This window comes from Bactrocera dorsalis, chromosome 3 (genome assembly GCF_023373825.1).
Source record: "Bactrocera dorsalis isolate Fly_Bdor chromosome 3, ASM2337382v1, whole genome shotgun sequence".
NCBI classification, from domain to species: Eukaryota; Metazoa; Arthropoda; class Insecta; order Diptera; family Tephritidae; genus Bactrocera; species Bactrocera dorsalis.
In genome coordinates, this window is record NC_064305.1 from 27,812,551 (window position 1) to 27,818,956 (window position 6,406).

The window sequence follows — 6,406 nt, forward strand, 5'->3', positions numbered from 1 at the left end:
TGATTTCTGCGATTTTACCACGTCTTTCACTGTGCACACATTTTGCCGATAAGGAAGGAAAAGGAAGGAAGGGAGTAGCGTTTTTCACTGGCTAGCCATTTACATGCATAACCAAATCATACTTAAGTCAGCGCAACCTAAGTGTCAATGGTGGCGTTGGTGGTAAGCGCTTGGAAAGTCAAGATCCTACGAGTGCCACAGGTTCGAATCCCGACAGAATAAATTTTTAATTTTTTGCTTTTAACATCGTATACTATACAAATAAATATTTTTCTTTATCTTAATTTTTAAATTTATCACTGCAATATTATGTATATGTTTATTATGCATATTGCTGTGATAAATTTAATTTCTATAAGTAAGAAAAATATTTATTTGTATTATATACGATGTTAAAAGGAATACATCTTCTATCCTATCGTGTGTATCTGCACATGCTCATATGAGTGTATGTATACGAATGTCTGAATATCACTAAGAAGTATAACTTCTTCCGCGCGTAGGGACTCCACGCACCTTTTTTTGTTTTTACTTTTTGTTTCGTGCACAATTTGTTTATGTTTAATTATACTCGTAACAACTAGTGTGCACTGTTTGCTATTTGTTTATTTTTTTTTATTTAATAAATTTTTTTGGTTTTTTAATTTTTTGTTTGTTTGCGTTTTAATCACAGAATTCACGGAGCGAATTAAAAACACGTCCGTACACCTTGAACATGTCGGCACGACTGTCAGTAACATCTGAGCAAAATTCATAGCACAACCGTCATTAGTGATACGCTTGTTTTTCTGAAGTGCTTTCGGCGATTTTTACGGTGATATAAATTATTCAACAAAGTAGTTTCATTAAATTTTCTGTGGAATACCAAATACACGTCAATAAAGTAAAAGAATTGGTGTTTGTGAATGGACGACTAAGACTTAGAAATCTAATCGTTGAAATGTCGGAAGGACTAGTGAAAAGCATTTAAAAGTTTTACGGTGGGTTCCAAAATCATAAAATTTTTCGAAAAACGGCGTCTCGCTAACGTCTGTGAAACACTGCTTTTTGACTACCACGGTGTCGTGAAACGTATTGTTACTGGCGATGAGTCTTGGATCTTGGCCGAAAATAGGGATCGACAACACTTGGTATTTGCTCCACGATAAGCACTGTCGCATACTGCATAGATTCTTCGTGAGCTTTTCAGCCAATATAGTTCCGCAACCTTGACTTCTTCCGATTCAGCAAACCCAAACGTCCATTCCCAAAAACCGTTCTAAGTCAATTGAAGACATTAAACGTTAAATAACTTTAACAACTATTTCGAGTATTGGAAAATCATTAGCACGGGCGTATTGGAACCAAGGGGATCCCTTTAAGGTAGACGACATAAATTTTGAAGAATACATTAAGAAGTTTAAAATTTTGAATAAAGTCTTAGTATTTTTTACTCAAAATAGTGTCGTTCCCCTGTTTTATTCTACAAGCAAAGCGATATCGGCTAGTAAATAGAGGGCGGACCGATTTTTGGCATCAAGAAGCGCTGCGGTAATTGTCATGGCGAAGAGGTATCTGGAACCACAGGACGCGACTGTAACAAAACCAACGGACAAGAGACAAAGGCACACGATGGGAAAGCCTCTCTTGGTAAAAGACCGCAAACAGAAGCTTCGTTAACTTTTATTGAAATCGCTAAAGTCGGTGACTCAATAGAGTTTGGCGTGTTCGTGCTGCAGGGAGCATGCTGCCATCTCCCAAGAAAAATGAAAGAGTTTTCTTGAATGTTATCTGAACAAACCCAAGTCTACTCCCAATCAGATAGGTTAGGAAGAGATGGCCAAACGATAATGGAGAACGTCCCGGTCCTATCAGCCATAACGAGCTCTTTGTCGATTAACCAATCTATTTGTAGTATGGAATGACGGTTTGGAAACGTGCACGTAAACGTTGAACTAGAGTTTCTGAAAGGAAGGGTTAAATTCATTCAGGTTAATATTCAACATGCCAATGTGGTATGGAGCTATACGGAACCGATATTGGCCTGATCCAGAAACCATAGCTGAGTTGTAACGGTATGTGGGAACTAACTAACAGGGTCTAATTGGTGCAAATTGAATTTAAGGGGCTATACAAGTGTGACACTTTAAAAAGAAAAAAAAATTTATTTGCTTTTTCGATACTTCATATTTCCATAAATATCCTGTGAAATTGGGAAGGTCGTATCTTCGTCGTTTTTGGAAGGCAGCGTTCTAAAGAGCGAGCGCTCACAGGAATAAATCGGGTAGTTGAAACTTTAAACGCGTTTTTCTAGAAACGATATTTTTCAAAATTGCTGGCGTCATAATTCAGCGAGAAATTAACCGATCGACTTCAAATTAAAACTAAGTATTTTTGAATACATTTACTATACAATGACCTATGATCTTTTTGATTGGTTGAAAATTGTCAATTTGGCAATAAATAAACGACCATTTTTATACCCTGAACAGGGTATATTAAGTTTGTTACGATGTTTGTAACACCCAGAAGGAAGGGTCGGAGACCCTATAAAGTATATATATAAATGATCAGTATGTCGAGCTGAGTCGATTTAGCCATGTCCGTCTGTCTGTCCGTCCGTCCGTCCGTCTGTCTGTATATATACAAACTAGTCCCTCAGTTTTTAAGATATCGTTTTGAAATTTTGCAAACGTCATTTCCTCTTCAAGAAGCTGCTCATTTGTCGGAACTGCCGATATCGGACCACTATAACATATAGCTGCCATACAAACTGAACGATCGGAATCAAGTTCTTGTATGGAAAACTTTCACATTTGACCAGATATATTCACGAAATTTGGTATAGATTATTTTTTAAGGCAACAATGTAATCTCCGAAGAAATTGTTCCGATCGGATTACTATAGCATATAGCTGCCATACAAACTGAACGATCGGAATCATGTTCTTGTATGGAAAACTTTCACATTTGACCAGATATATTCACGAAATTTGGTATAGATTATTTTTTAAGGCAACAATGTAATCTCCAAAGAAATTGTTCCGATTGGATTACTATATCATATAGCTGTCATACAAACTGAACGATCGGAATAAAGTTCTTGTATAGAAAACTTTCACATTTGACCAGATATATTCACGAAATTTGGTATAGATTTGTTTTTAAGTCAACAATGTAATCTCCAAAGAAATTGTTCAGATCGGATTGCTATAGCATATAGCTTTCATACAAACTGAACACATAGTTACTAACAGAAATGCACCTGTGAAGGGTATTTAGCTTCGGTGCAACCGAAGTTAACGTTTTTTCTTGTTTACCTAAAGAAAAACGATTTTTTTTTTTTAATTACGCCATTTTGTTAATTTTCGATATTTTCCAAAGATCCTAGGTCATTGTATAGGAAATATTTTTAAGTTTTATAAATTTCTCAAATTTTTTGTGTCAGCTACTCATTCGGCCGGAATCATGCCAGCAGTTGGTACCCTTTTTTTTTGGTACCTCCGAAGAAAGCCCATTACTCCCTTGTTTTTCAACAAAAAAAAAAATTTTAAATATAGCTGAAAATATAGCTTATTACGTTCAAAAAAGTTTGAAATATTCAATCGCGTACTTTCTCTTAAAAAAATTCACGAAAATCGCCTTTTTCGTGCGTCACAATGGTATAGCCCCTTAAGTTATTTACTTTATCTAATTTCATCAGGACTGATGCGATGACGGTAATATTGGAATCCGACAGCGGAGAAATCAAGCAAATATCAGCATATGTGCCACCAGACTATGCGATGAGCCACCCCCTTATTGCTGAGGAAAATCTTGGCTGAGATGTTGTGACAAGCAACCGGTTTAAAAATTGGTTCCGACACCAATTCACGAAACTCAATTTGGTATAGCTCGGATATTAATCACAGAGGTGAAAATTTGTCAAAGAATATTTAAATTACGCTCAAAACAGTCTTGTTGTAAGGGTAGGTCAGTGAACACTGCCTACTTTACTATCAATTTTTGCATCTTTATGCCTGCAGCCGTCAGATGTGAACTATTTATGATTCGCTCTAAATAGGACAGGCTGCGAAAACATAGCCAATGTTTGGTAAAGGGTCTTAGTGAACACCACACTTGAAGGGAAGCTCGAGAGCGTTCAACGAGCCGCGTTCATTAGTATGTATGGCGCATTAAGGAATTCACCAACCATGCCAGTTTTTGTCATTCCGCATTTACGCAGAAAGGGTGGGGCCCGACAGTTGCTATCAAACTCAGGGAATATGCATTTCTAAGCGAATGGCTTTTGCTTTGCTCATATACGAGTACTTGCAACACTTCACGCAAATTTGGCTTGAAACCAGCTCTGTTGCAAAATATTCTTGGCCCAAGCTTGATGGTAAGAGATCCAGTGAACTCTTTTCCCACAAAAAGATTTGTCTATCTCTAGTTGTAGGACTACTAACATACCTTTGGTATTGGTATTAGGTTAAGAATCCCTGTCAGCTGTAGAAAGTGTATGGAAGAACTCGGTATGGAAACAGATCTACTCTTCGTTCTTGACTAATCCAGTTTACGAGATCAAGTCTTAAACACTTAGGTGCTCACACTTATAGATATCCCGGCAAGCTGGTGAGAAGAAAACATAATAATATTTTGAGGCTTCACGGAGGCTGCATATAGCATAGTCCATAATATGTGATTTGTTTGAATTTCGAATTTTGGATAATTTATTTTGTAGCAAAGTTTCATACCGCTTCTGAATGGCTTGGTCCTCATTTCTGAAAGTTTTATCTGTAGGTTCTCAGAAATTGTCAAACACTCCAGTGAGAATGATGCATTCGTAAAGAATTAAGAGATTTGTGACCAAGACTATTTTTAGAACAAATCTGCATTATAACTAAAAGAAACTTATAGTAGCAACATGAAGATACTAAGCTTATCGGAAATCAACATCTTTCAAAAAAATAGTATATTATACTTAAGTACATAACTGTAAATGCATAAGAAGTTAAGGAAACCATTTCATTTAAATATACAACTATATAAAAACTTATGCATATATATGTAAAGGGTGATTTTTTAAGAGCTTGATAACTTTTTAAAAAAAAAAAACGCATAAAATTTGCAAAATCTCATCAATCCAATCTAACGTTTCTTTATTTGAAACGTTAGATTGGTTCATGACATTTACTTTTTGAAGATAATTTCATTTAAATGTTGACCGCGGCTGCGTCTTAGGTGGTCCATTCGGAAAGTCCAATTTTGGGCAACTTTTTCGAGCATTTCGGCCGGAATAGCCCGAATTTCTTCGGAAATGTTGTCTTCCAAAGCTGGAATAGTTGCTGGCTTATTTCTGTAGACTTTAGACTTGACGTAGCCCCACAAAAAATAGTCTAAAGGCGTTAAATCGCATGATCTTGGTGGCCAACTTACGGGTCCATTTCTTGAGATGAATTGTTGTCCGAAGTTTTCCCTCAAAATGGCCATAGAATCGCGAGCTGTGTGGCATGTAGCGCCATCTTGTTGAAACCACATGTCAACCAAGTTCAGTTCTTCCATTTTTGGCAACAAAAAGTTTGTTAGCATCGAACGATAGCGATCGCCATTCACCGTAACGTTGCGTCCAACAGCATCTTTGAAAAAATACGGTCCAATGATTCCACCAGCGTACAAACCACACCAAACAGTGCATTTTTCGGGATGCATGGGCAGTTCTTGAACGGCTTCTGGTTGCTCTTCACCCCAAATGCGGCAATTTTGCTTATTTACGTAGCCATTCAACCAGAAATGAGCCTCATCGCTGAACAAAACACGCGCGAGTTAATTCATATACTTATGAATGGTTTCAAAAACTATATATTCTTTTGCTGAATATGAACTTTATTCTTTTGAATTACATAGTTAAAATGAACATGTTTTTGTATTATCCTATGTCTTATATACTATTCGTTAAGTTGATAACATATCCATGTTTTGTGGCTTAGGTCTAAAGTCTAATCTTATTATTTATTATAAACAAGTGCTTATCATGCGGCTTATCTTGTGGCCTATGCATGTCTTGTATTCAGATATGAGTTCAAAGTCTTGTTTTGATACTCTTGTTTATTTGTTTAGGCAGAGCTGGCTTTATCAGCGTTTCTCATATACTTGTGTATAAATGTCGTTGATACTGGTATTAACTCTCCTCCCTCTTAAAAAAAACAAAATGTCCTCATTTTTATAATGTAAAGTTGGCTGTGAGTTTTTGGAGTTCGTGTAGTTTCTTTCTTTCTTGAGTAACTTGTCGTAGTTTGATTAATTTGAGTAGTGTCCAAATTATCAGGATTATAATTCCAAATGTTGTAATTGTGTAGCAAAAAGTTTGGATCGGGTGATCTTCGATTGGAATGAGTAGTTTATGTAACTTCCGGATATTCGTAAATTTAGTTTCTTCATTGGAGTT